The sequence below is a fragment of the Halichoerus grypus genome, chromosome 4 (genome assembly GCF_964656455.1).
Source record: "Halichoerus grypus chromosome 4, mHalGry1.hap1.1, whole genome shotgun sequence".
Taxonomy (NCBI): Eukaryota; Metazoa; Chordata; class Mammalia; order Carnivora; family Phocidae; genus Halichoerus; species Halichoerus grypus.
The window spans coordinates 1,706,481-1,719,731 of record NC_135715.1 but is presented as its reverse complement, the minus strand read 5'-3'; the positions used below and the strand labels follow the sequence as shown (position 1 = coordinate 1,719,731).

At 50.4% G+C, this 13,251-nt stretch overlaps 2 long non-coding RNA genes across 4 annotated transcripts in view; both read left to right on the top strand.

Moving 5' to 3' along the window:
* LOC144381549 (uncharacterized) overlaps nucleotides 1–9,816 on the top strand; it is a 381,367-nt gene extending 371,551 nt beyond the window's left edge. For both annotated transcript variants that reach the window (XR_013446825.1, XR_013446826.1), the window contains one exon: nucleotides 9,638–9,816. This is a non-coding gene — a long non-coding RNA (uncharacterized LOC144381549). The remainder of the gene's footprint in view (nucleotides 1–9,637) is intronic.
* A 6-nt stretch (nucleotides 9,817–9,822) lies between these two features.
* Nucleotides 9,823–13,251, top strand: part of LOC118534215 (uncharacterized) — a 207,261-nt gene continuing 203,832 nt past the window's right edge. For both annotated transcript variants that reach the window (XR_004916545.2, XR_004916544.2), the window contains exon 1: nucleotides 9,823–11,529. This is a non-coding gene — a long non-coding RNA (uncharacterized LOC118534215). The remainder of the gene's footprint in view (nucleotides 11,530–13,251) is intronic.

Genomic DNA, 13,251 nt, shown 5'->3' with positions numbered 1-13,251 from the left:
CTTATCACATCACCACGAGTCCTGAGGTTGCCGGTCTGATGTTGGTCTGACAGCTCAACAGTATGAGGACCACTATCTACAATTCTCTTGAGCCTTCTTCCTGGCATAGAATGGCTGCTGCATCACCACCATCTACATGATATCCATTTTCAAGGCAGGAAGGAAGAAGCGTGGCCAAGGGGGGAGGAAGATAAGGTTTGGAACTGGCAATTTCATACATCATACAAAACACCATGTCACTTGGCCACTCCAGTGGCCTCCATGGGGTGAGGTCCCACATTGTACTGGTGCCATGGACCCCTAAGCTGTGTCCAGCAAGCAGCCTCATAGATGAGGCTGGTCTTGGGTGGCAATCTGGGCAGACCCCGAGCCAGAGGGCCCAGTTAGGGGAACCTGCATTGCTGAACCACAGAAACTGTAGGATAATACACCTGGTTGTTTTTAGCCACTATGTTGTGGGGTAATTTCTGACACAGCGATGGATAGTTGATACAATGTCCTTTGGGAAGAGCCGTGGGTTTTGAGCCCGTGCTTGTGTTAGCCCCTTCCGCAGACAGGGGGATGCAGCAGGCTGTCTTTAGCCAGTGGGCTACCAGTTTTCCTTCTCAGTCACTGGAGGAAGAACATCATTCTCTGAAAAGAGACTCTTGCCTCAGCTAAGAAAGAAACATCCGTGAAATGTATCTGACAAGCTTGAACCACAGATCCCTGAATGCTCAGGAGAATGTGTCCCATTCTTGCTTTTGAAGATCAAAAGGCCAAGTGAAAACAGGGTCCCTTTGAGTTAGCATCTTGTTCTCATATGAGCCACCTGCTCCCCAGGGCCCCCAGCACTTGGACTACCTCTCACTCCCAGCTAAGACTGACCATCCTCATAAGAAAAGAGCCCCTTGGAGAACAATTTTGGCCTGACACCCTGCCGCTTCCCCCAAACCAGCCCTGCTCTGATTTCCTTCTCAAAATGACTGCAGATAAAACTGTTTTCATCATGAATTTAATAACTTGTATCCCCTTTAATCAAGGATGCTAGGACCTCAGGTCACATGGCAGTCGGCTATGTGCAGGGGTACAGATGGGCCCCTTTGGGCGTTCCTGGTAACAGGTTGACCATAGTTAGCACCACTGACCCCAGACTGAGGACAGCTGGGGACCCCCTCTGTGCTCCTAACTGAGATGGGCCCCTTGGTGTACACATTCTTCACTGTTCCTCTTTCTGTCTCTGCACAGCAGAGCCTGTCCAGAGGTGCTCGGGCAGCAGGTCTAGTTGTGTTAAGAATCTTTATTTGCAAGTAATACAACAATTCCAGCCAGTTTAAGTGAAAGGGAACGTGTTTTAAGGACGTGGCTCTTCCCTGAAGCAGAGCGCAGCAAGAGCATCAGTCGCGCACGCTGCCACCACCAGACAACACCCTCTCCTCTGTCCTTTGCCCTTCTCCTCATTTCCTTCCTCTGTGTCCCCAGCTTCCGTGTGTGTCTCCTGTCTTGTCTCTCGGTGCCGACTGCAAGCCCCAGAAGTGAGCCAGCTGGGGGGTGTGAGTCGGTGTCCCCTCTGGTACCTCAGGTGCTTCCAGGGCTTGGGGTCACCTGGTGCCACCTGGTACCGGGGCTCTTGGGACCCAAGACTTGGCATCATTACAAAGGCCTAGAGGATCATGGCCAGCAATTAATTTCCACATCTTCAGCAGTTGACTCTCCACTTCTTGAGAGCAATCAGGAAGAGGGAGAGGTAAGTTGAGAAAAAGCAAAAGGCTAACCCAAGCCAGGGAGTAGACTGACTCCCTCAGTGAGGACCCTGGGAAGGCAGAGGGTGCCGGTCGCCTCGACCCTGTTTGGTGCCTGGGGCCATGCAAGGGATACGGCCTTGTCTTTCTCATGTTGCAGCCACATACAGACATCTCTAATTATCTGTGTTTTACAAAAACTTTTTTACCGGATTTTGCCCTCCCTCCACTCCCTCCACCTGAGCTAGATTTTGCTTGTGTTACATACTAGGATTCGTTTATTGTTCTCCTATGAAAAACAGACCTTGTTTTGAATAAAGCCGTGTGTTGTGCTATTTCCCAAGAGAACCATGGCAAATTCTTGGCACACGAGGAGCCCTGCCTTTGCCCACTCTGGGCTCTGTGCACCGCCCCCCACCTGCCGTCCACCAGGCCAGACTCTGCACCACTGCCCCAGGGAGCTTCCTCCAGCAACCCCAGGGACGGTGGGTCTTCCACTCCGGGCTAAGACGCTCATCATTTCATGCTATACTGGGGTCTCTCTTAGCTTTTCATGGACTTTGTAAAACAAATGGGATAAATATGAGCCAAATTGACCTCAAGAGCTAACAAACTCTGTTTTAGAGAAAAAAATGGGAAGTTACCATTCCTTACTTCAGTCCATGGAAGTACTGAGCATTATTTGAGAAAAAAGTTTATTAAAAGGATGAGGAGAATATATCCACCCCTGTAAAACAGAGGAAATCTAGCCACATACGTAACAGCTCTAAGTGTATTAACCTGTCACAGAAGATGCCCATGAAGATGGGCATCAAGTCAGGCCGGGGAAGGGACCCAGAGACCAGGGGCGCTGGCCGTGGTCCTGACGCGGGACTGGCTCTCCATTCACCAGCTCTGCAGCTCCGTCCCTCGTCACCCCCTCAGGTGTCCCCTGTGAAGAAGCCGCAGTGTTGATTGAGGTTTGCCCCAGAAAGTCTTCATTTCAGCTCCCACCACCCCAGGGTAACGGTTTTTCCATGTGTCCAGGGAGCCACGACAGAGCAAGTTTGGAAGAGAGTACAGAAGCTGGACCCTTTGTAAAGTGCACATGCCCCTGCCCATGAGGACCCTCTGCTAAGATGCTTCGGTACATCTGCACCCGCTACCTGCCCTGCGTCAGAGTTCAGGGCGGTAAATCCCTGACTCTACCACCGGGAGATTTGCTGTCACCTCTGTGTCCTGCCTCCCCTGTACCCTGCATCCTGAGAAGTGGATGATTCATGTGTGGCATCCAGACTAACTCTTGATTAATCTAACATGTGGTATCCCTGAATACCTCCTTGTCTTATCTTATTTTAGGCAGGATGGTTCCTGTGTTAGAAGCAAACATAAATATGCCCTCCGGCCCCAGGAAGTCCCAAAACCTAAAGGAAGATCGCAAGGTCACCTTGGGAACCGTGGCTTCCAGTGTCCTCACCCTCTTTGTTCTCTGGCACATGGGAAGGGTGGAGGGGCCCAGGCCATGACTCACAAGTCAGCTGGTGGTGGTCAGACCAGGGCGGAGGGGGAGGACCGGGCCCGCTTATTTCAGGGATTCCTAAAACACAACAGAAGAGCTCTCCCCTCAGACTCCTCCCAGCTGCGGCCAGAGCAGATGAGCAACCCAACAGAACTGGAAAGTAGAAGAAATAAGGCTTTAGCTTCCCTGCAGACCCTCTGCCATGTACCCCAGTTCTTATTAGTCACAGCAGCGGTATTCTGTAAAGTCACCGTGAACTCTCAGCTACTGAAGACAGAGCCATCGCTCCTGGGGACACAGCGTCAAGTTCCAGCGAGCCCCTGGTCACAACATTTTCATAAACGCCCAGCACATAATGTCACTTTGTGTATGTTTCTATTTAAAGACACCGTATTTAAGCATATTGTTGATTCTTGAACATGGAACTCCCGGCCAACAGCCTCGTAACTTGTGCCTGAGGGAGGCTCATCCACGGCATGGCTCTCCCACGCACGGGGACAGGGCCATGGAAGGACCCCCCCAGTCCCTCCCGGTCCCTCCCGCATGCGGCGATGGGGCCACGGCACGCCCCCCCCCCCCACGCGGGGACAGTAGACAGCACCTCAGTACTATGGTTAGGGTCCACTTAAAACAGGGAAGTGACCCACGAAAAGCACAAAAATTGGAATATGTGGCCCTAAAGGCCACAAAAAGGATGCTCGCTATGGTGTGGGATCTGAACCAAGAAGGCAGAGCGTTGCCTGTTAGACCTCAGCTGGGAACGTGTGCATCAGGTGACTCAGATGGCTCACCACTCCGCACACGACAGCGAATGACCGCAGAAGCACTGTGACGAATGACGCTGGGGTTACGGTGAATTTTAACCAGTGGCAGATTTGCACGCACAGAATCTGTGGATACTGAGGATTCGCTGTATCTAATCCCCAGGGTGCAGAGGGAGTTCTCTGCATTGGCAGGCAGCAGCGCAGAGCGTTTAAGGGACGAGGCTCCGTGATGTTGGGAAAGTAAGTTCACCTGTCTGTGCACCAGTGTCATCGTCCGTAAAGTGGGACTCGTTCATGGGGTTCCACAGCACGGGGTTGTGGTGAGGTCGGGTGCGTCGTGCATACGAAGCATGTCTGGCCGGCACTTCAGTAAAATCAGGTGCTGGTGTCACTGCTGAGCTCTTACTGTCGCCCCCCTGCAAACGTGAAGTCTGCGGGAAGGAGGGAGCCACCCGCTGCATGCCCAGGACCCTACCATGCCGAGGTAGGCATCTGCCGGTGCCCACATGCATCATAGTGTTGCTGGGGTTGCCCGTTCAGTGCAGGCACAAAGAAAACTGCTCTACTTCTTATTTAATCTATAAATTTTCAGGCTGAAATGTTTCCTGTTTGAGATCTGAACTAAATATAGAGAGCCCGTGTCTAAATTTGGTAGGATGAATCTCTCTATTCAGCTCTGGGTCTTGTGGCTGTCACCCACCGAGGTTTAATGGCGCAGACCCTTTGATGTGAGCTGAAATACACTGCCCTCTTTCAGGGCTCGAGTCTGGGAACAGGAAGGAGAAAAAAGGCCTGGACACCGTCTGTGAAGAGGAGAGGGAGAGAGTGCCGAGCAGGACAGGGAGGGGTCTCTTACCTGATAGCTTACTCTTCTGAGGAAACGTGTGAACCACACTGGGAAACAGTACAAACCAAGGAACCAAAAACAACTGTGTGTATTTGGTGGGAAGACAACACAGGCTAGCAAAACTCTTTGATTCTCTCTGGTAAGAAATGGAAATTAAGAATAATTTAATAAACACCCCGAGGTAAACCATTAGCCTTGGGGGGGGCGGGGACTAATAATACAGTCATTAGAAATACTTATCTAGGGCGCCTGGGTGGCTCAGTCGTTAAGCGTCTGCCTTCGGCTCAGGTCATGATCCCAGGGTCCTGGGATCGAGTCCCACATCGGGCTCCCTGCTCGGCGGGAAGCCCGCTTCTCCCTCTCCCACTCCCCCTGCTTGTGTTCCTGCTCTCGCTGTCTCTCTCTGTCAAATAAATAAATAAAATCTTAAAAAAAAAAAAAAAAAAAAGAAATACTTATCTATACGATAATATATATAAATATATACGATAATAAAAATAATTTATTTATTTATTTTTTTTTTTTTTAAGATTTTATTTATTTATTTGACAGAGAAAGACAGTGAGAGAGGGAACACAAGCAGGGGGAGTGGGAGAGGGAGAAGCAGGCCTCCCGCGGAGCAGGGAGCCCGATGTGGGGCTCGATCCCAGGACCCTGGGATCATGACCTGAGCCGAAGGCAGACGCTCAACGACTGAGCCACCCAGGCGCCCCCGATAATAAAAATAATTTAAAAAGGAGGGGCGCCTGGGTGGCTCAGTCGGTTGAGCATCTGACTCTTGATTTTGGCTTAGGTCATGATCTCAGGGGCGTGGGATCGAACCTCACGTTGGGCTCTGTACTCAGCACAGAGTCTGCTTGAGATTCTCTCTCTCCCTCTCCCTCTGCCCCTCCCCCTGATCACTCTCTCTCTCTCTTTCTCACCCTCTCTCAAATAAATAAATAAAATATTTAAAAAACAAGACAAAATGGTGCCTGGGTGGCTCAGTTGGTTAAGCGACTGCCTTCAGCTCAGGTCATGATCCTGGAGTCCCGGGATCAAGTCCCGCGTTGGGCTCCCTGCTCAGCGGGGAGTCTGCTTCTTCCTCTGACCCTCCCCCCTCTCATGCTCTCTCTCTCTTTCTCTCTCTCTCTCTCATTCTCTCTATCAAATAAAATCTTAAAAAAAAAACACAAAAAACAAAAAAAAAGGAGAATAAATGCAAAGCTGGTATGCATTTCCATGCAGACTGGTATGATGGTCTGCAGGAACCCAACTCTTCAGATGTCTGCTTTACCATCCCTGGGGTTTGGCCTTGCTGTCGCAGTCCAAAATGGCTGCTGGTGCTCCGACCATCAAACCCATGTTCCAAGCAGCAGGTTGGAGGGGGGATAGAAAAAAGGCATACTCCTTCCCTTTCAAAGAGACTACACAGAAGTCTTATGAGACACATAACCTCTGCCTACGTTTCATTGGAAAAACTTTGGTCATGTGGCCACACAGTTGCAAGGGAGTCTGGGAAATACTGCAACACTGTGCCCAGCCAAAAATCCTGGTTCAGTTAATTTTCAGTTAAGAGGGAAAGTGGAGATCTGGGAGATAACTTTCAGCCTCTTCTCCCAGAAGAACCCCTAGCCAGGTGACATATTTCATGGCCCGCATCATTGAATAGGAGTCTTTGCGGGCGGAACACAGGAGTGTGGCTGTCAGAAGGGTCTCTTTGGTGATGCCATCTAGGTAAATCAAAGACCAAAATGGTGCAGTGAAACAGTGAGGTGATTGGCCAAACTCACAGGATGTTAAATTAATGTCATGCAAGCTGATAGGACGGCATCGGGAGGAGACTGGCCTGTTACCAAATTGTCGGCAGGAAAATCACTCACCAGGAGTGATCGGTGAGCTGCCCGGAGAGGCCGTCCTACCCGTCCTCTGAGTGTGGGCCCTCCAAGCCTGCCCTGCAGAGGGGTGTGCGGGTGGTGTGGTGCGCGCCCACTGTGCGCCTCTGTGGCCTTCACAGATGAGCCGGGAGCGAGGTGTGGAGAGCACTGGGAAAGCAAAGTGTTTTTCTGGAGTTGGCAGGAAGGGCTGTGTCCAAACTCAGTGGGAAGGATGAAGGAAAAGGGGGGGTGGCGTGTAGGGCACCCAAGCACCGGAGAGGGGCAAGCACACCCCCTGAGCCATAAACCCCGACGCCATGCTCCCAGCAGCTCTAAGACTGGGTACTCTGGATCAGGAGAGCTGACACGTAGGGACAGATAGCAAATGTGGCCGAAGCCGAAGACCGTTTATCTGGGCTCTGTTAAAGTGCCCCACTCCTTGCACCTGCTGTCCTGAAATTTGCAGATTTTCTTTGAATCCCCATCTGGACATAATCATCACCAAGGTTGTGGAAAGTTAATTAGGGTGAAGAAATGGCCACTGCTCACGCCCTTCCCCGCCACCCGGGCCTGGTGACTGAGTCTGTGGGGAGCAGCCTAGCTCAGAGCGAATCGCCAGTTACTGGCCTGGCGATGGCATCTCCTTAAAGTGCCGCTCGTTGAGTCAATCGACCATTTAAAACAAGCAAATGGAAGAAGACAGACCCTTCCTCCAGTAATATTCCACTAGGTGCCGGCTGTTTGCCGTCAGCATTCCCGGCACTGGGGAAATAGAGACGATATGAAGATCAGTTAGACTTGTTTCCAGTGCTCCAAAACGTATAGTTTTGAGAAATAGATACTCAAGAAATACAAGAAAGCAGGAAAAGAGACAGAGGGAAGAAATCCTGAAGGGGTGGGGCTGAGCACAGAAGTGCCTAGTGTGGATTCCACATCAGATACTGCCTTCCTTCCTGTGCAACCCTCCTGTTTTAGGGGATGGAGGGTTCTCTCCTCCCTGTTGTACCCACCGCCTCCAGCATCCAAGCATCCTTGTCAGAGGCATCTCCTGAGTGTGCAACATACACAAGCAAATAAGTACTTTTGTATTCTTTCCTCTGCGTGGGCACACAAGGGGCAGGACATTGTAACACACTGTGTCTTGCCTGGATCTGTATCTCAAAGCCTAACAGGGCAGGATCCAGGAGAGACTTTTTATTCTCTTCCATGATGACAGATTAATTCCCTTGGATGAATGAACTATAATTTGTTTAACCAACTCTCTACTCATGACTGAGTTTTCTAATATTTTGAAATAAAAATAATGAATACCATGCATTCGTGAGGGACACATTTCTAAGAGTGAAATTGCCTTTAGAAGTTTACAAACATTTTTTAACTCGTAATGTGTATTGCAAAATTGTCCTCTATAGAGGTTGTACGGGGAGATACTCCCAGCAGACTGTAAAGAGTTCTTGTCTCTCCACGCCCTGGTCAGTATCTTTCCAACCCAAGGGGGGCAAGGATACATAATTTTAGCCATAATTAGCCCTTTGCTGAGTGAGGCTGAGCATCTTCTCAAATGGTGAGAATTTATGTTTCTGTGACCTGATGACCCATGGACACTGAACATACCCATTGAACTGGAAATCTTTATTTTCTAATTGATTTATAAGAAGAGGTCTTATATTTTAAGGAAATGAACTGGTCTGTGACAGAAGTTGCAAACATGGCTTCGAGTTGCTCCTTTGTCTTCTCATTCTGTTCTCGGGTCAGGGATGCCCCTCACAGGTGTCGTTGACGGTAAACCGAGGTTGCTCAGTCTTTTCTTTCACCAGATTTGGTCAGTTACAAAGACCTTCTTGCTTTGATATTGTCCTTTAAAAAATGTCCTATTAGTTTTATGATTTCATATATTATGTCCAAGCTTTTGATCTACTTAAAATTTAACCTGGTCAAAGGTGGGACTGCGGGCTACCCAGTTGTTTCCACACTGGTTAAAATCCATCTTTCTCTCCCCCATTTGAAATGTCACCTTTATCAGATGCCAAATTTCTGTGCATATTTGGGTCTATTTCTAGATTTTCAAAACCATCGTGGATCTGTCTATTCAGATACTAATGCTGCAGTATTTACTTACTGTCTTTATGACGCACTTGTCTGCTAGGACTGATTACCCCTATTCCCTTTCTAAAAAATGATATTATTAGCCATTCTTAGGTATTTATTTTAACATATGAATCTAGCATATCTTGTTCTCCCCCCATCCAAGAAGAAGGAGGAGGAGGAGAATCCTTTAGTGGGTTTTTACTGGAATAGCATTAAATGTATAGATTAACTTAGAAAGAAGGCCCATCTCTGTGACTTGGGCATCGAATCATGTAAAACAAAGTACTTCACTTTTCATTTGCTCAAGCTTGCGTTATGCCTTCAGGAGATTCCAAGTTTTCCTGTGACCTCTTCCCGCGGGTTTCGGCATTCTTGCTGCTCTAAGTGGGGCCTCTTCCATATTTCTTCCAACCGGTCTTTGTGGGCTCTGCCTCTAGGCTGCTGCCCGCCGGGGGCAGTTGGTGGATTGTCATCCCAGACCTTAAAAACAATGAGAAATCTGCCATCTTTTACTCTTGTGCATTTTCTGACCTCTTGAGGGTTTGAGGGACGAAGTTGCCCACGCAAACTCCTTCCCTCTCGGGCTGCAGATCCCTGCCCCCCCAGCTGAAGTGTTTTCGTCTTTGTCGTGGTTCTAACGAAGCACTGCCCCGCTCCGAAAGCTCCACGACACCCGTCTGTCCACTTCCGCGCCCTCTGGCCGCCTGAACAAACGATGCTCGCACAGCTACTCTTAGAACCTCTTCTCCGTAGCGGGCAAGGGGCTAGCGTCACCATAATCTCCTTTTAAAGGAGAAACGGGAATTTGCCTCCTGAAAGTGACTTCGTGGCACTTAACCCAGTCTTTGGTCTCCACTCTGCAGGCCCTGCCCGCCACCACGTGCCGCCCAGCGCAGTGTCGAGCCTGGTGGACCCGACTAGGCTGCAGCCCGGCCGCCCCTCCGCCTCACTCAAAGCTGGTCTTGGAGGCACGAGGAGCCGAGAACCACCTTCGTCGAGAAACGCCATCAAGAAACAAATGCGTTTCCTCGGGTCATCATCAGTGCACCAGCATCCGGGACGTCTGCGCCCGACCCGAGGTCCCTGCCTGTTTTGGACTCAAGGCCAATCGTGGGATGAGGCTGCTTCTGTCTGAGTGGGCCCCATGCCCTCCAGGAGCCCTGCTTTCTCTCATTCTCCACGCCGAGCTCACCACACTGAGTCGCCGGTCTGAGAAGACCTTTCATTGTGCAGGGCGCCATGAGACCTGTCCCTGGGATGCACCGCAAGGGCAGGCTAGCTGGCCACCCTCCGCCTTTAGTCTCTGGCGGTGTTTTCCTTTTCTTTCCCCTTGTTTATTCAGGAATGCAGAAGCAGAACGGACTGATCAGACTCTGCCTTTAAAGCATTAATAGGTTAAAAGCAAAACCAAATCAAAAGCTCATCCAGGTGTTGTTTTCAGTGGAGAGGACACTCCTCCCTCCCGCAGGGGCCTCTCCTACGCCTCCCGGAGGAGCCGAAGCACCCAAAGCACCCGAAGCACTCCATACACACCCGCTGCCCCAGACGCCCAATCCCTGCTAAGGCACCTTCGGCCTCTGTCATGTTTCCATGAAGGAAAATAGGAAGGGGGATAAGGAAGCAGCTCACGACGCCGGAGGGTTACGTTTGCTGAAGCCAGTCTGGCCTCCTTCAGGACGGAATGCAGATCGAAAGTCACCATTTTAGAACAAGATGACAAACGTATAAATAACCAGGTTACTATAAACCAGGAGACTCCAGGTTACTAGTGGCCGTTTTTGTAAGGAAGGTGTTCTTCTCCCGGTGCGATTCCGGTCTGCAGAACAACATCTGTGTAACGGACATGGAGACAGAGGCTGAGGGAAGTGTCTCCCCAAAATGCTGGTAGAGCGAGAGCAGTTCTGTGGGGAGGTGAACGCAGGCCCGCAGCTCTCAGGAAGCTCCGGTGACAGACAGACGCATAAGGGCTTTGGGGGGCAAGACGCCCCGAGGACACCATGTTATTTCTGGTTCTGGAGTGTCCACAGAGAATGACCGGGAGGGAATCCAAAACACACCGAGTTGGAAGATCAAGGACCTGTTTGCACAAAATGGGTGGTGTTCAAAGAAACAAACGTCATCTAGATGTGTTGGCTGCTACTTGGTGTGAAATTTCCAGGGCAGCTGCACGGTGGGGGGATGTGACGAACGGGATGCCCAGAGCCGCACCCGGCGCCTGCCCCTGAGAACCGGGACCAGCAGCTGGACTCACCCTTTATGCACGGGCTCCCAGTCTGCTGCCAGACCTTCACAGGGCCTTCGGTGCCTGAAGGAGGCGTCCTTGAGCATATTTTGTGATTCATTTCTTCTCGCGTTATCCAGGCTAATTTCTTTGGGTTTGAGGGGTGAGAACAGGTGCACTCCCTGAAGAAGGCCAGGTCCTTCCTTTCATTGCTTCCTAGACAGTCTGATCCTTTAGGGTGCCTCTTCCCTCTTGCTAAAATCCAGAAGAAATAGAAAAAAAAACCGTCTCTACCAGGCCAGTGACTAACGCAGCTGAGTTTTGCTGGCTTCCTTATCAACCTGTCCACCCCAGGAACAATTAACCCTGGATCAACATATCAATTAAGGTCGATTTGGGTTTGGATTACAAATTGCAATCATCTGAGAGACCAGGCGTGCATTTGGTAGCGGAGACGGTACTCTGCAGCTGAGGACTGACGGACAAGCCAGAGCCCCGCCTGAGCGCCACCTCCGTCCATCTGTCCGTCTGTCCGTAAGTACGAACGCACGCTCTAGCTCCCCTGGGAGACGGGCTTTCGATGGTGCTGCAGTGTGACACGCTGCTTACCTAGGGCAGTCCCATGTGTTCACATGTGTGTGGGGGGGGCGGTCGTCTCCAGAATTCACAGAAGGTCACCGCCGTCTTTCTATCCCTGGAATGTCCTAATTTTTCAGACGAGGAGACCTAGATTCACAACGGACTTGCGCGGGGGTGTGCGATCTGGTGGAGGCGAATAGCGTCTCATATTTTTGTTTCATGATAAAAAATGGGTGAGGCGTCTGGAAAATAAGTAAAAGAACCATTGGAATTAGGACAGACTGGGTCCTAAAAAAGAAAAAGGTCAGCAGCGAGTCCAATAGAGAATGAAGAGCTTGAGCGCATCCGGGAATACCACGGGGAGGAGGCCAGGAGGCTCTGTGTGCTCCGCGGGGGGGATGGGCAGGGCCACCGGGCACGACAGCGCTCCTGAGAGGGTAGGGAAAGAGGTGTGTAAACCAGACTGACGGCTTTGACCTGCAAAGGACGGATACGGCAGGCAAGGGCCGGCCCCACGGCGGGCTGCAGGGCTCCTGGCGCCGGTGGTTTGAGGAGTGGGAAGACCAGGCTGGACCCGCAGCCCAGCTCTGCTCAGGAATCTTCTGGCGGGCCCAGCGCTGGGGGCCCCGTGGCAGGGAAGGCACCTCTCCACGAGCTTCCACCCCGCAAATGGCCCAGAGTCACAGGTGAGGGAAAACCCCGGGGACCTGAGAACTGGCCATTATTTTTCCGTTCTATGAGTTCCTGTTCAGTTGATGAAATATTTTAAAATATGAAGCAGCTATTTTTCAATAAAGTGATGATTCCCAGTGCACGCAAGGTTGCAGGAAAACTGGTACTTTCATACATTGTTGAGGGCGTGAACATTTTTAGAAAGGGATTTGCCATGTATTTTATGTGTCACCAAAATGACCTTTGACCTACAGATTCCACCCTTAGGAATTTTCTCCTAAGGAAAAAAGCCAAATAACATAATGAAAATATACATGATAACTCATTTGCAATAGATAAAGATGGGGGGGGGGGAGAAGAAGTAATAGGGGAATAATTTTATCAATTATGGTACATAAGTCTGTTGGGAATTTTTTGAAACTATTTAACAATATGGAAATTTCTAATGACTATAAAATGACCAATGCAAGATATAGGTATGGATTATACACTTGGATTAGTTAGATAAGAAAAAAAAGTAATTTATGCAAAAAGGAAAACTGAAAAGGAATAAACCTCTTTCTTCATCTTATAATCCGATGGAATGATATTTTCTTGTAATTCTCAATATATTTTGATTTGTATTTAGCCTCTTATTTTATACTTTCTATGTGTTCCACCTTGTGGTAGGCAGAATTCTCAGTGTCCCCCAAGACTCCCCCTGTGAACACCCCTGTAGACGTGTGAGTGGGTGAGGTTGCCTCATACGAGGCCCCGTCTCAGCAGAGAGGTCCTCCACTGGCCCTGGGGAGGGGGCTGCCGCCTGCAGGCCCCCGCGGAGGGGATCTGAGGGCGGCTCCCGGCCCACGGACAGTGGGGCTTCAGTCCCAGAACCTCACTGACCTTCGTTCTCCCCACGACCCACAGCTGGCAAGAGGCCCAGCCTCATGATTTCAGCCTGCTGGGACCCGAGCGGAGGACCCCGCTTGCCCACATCCAGACTCCTGACCCACAGAACCTGTGAGA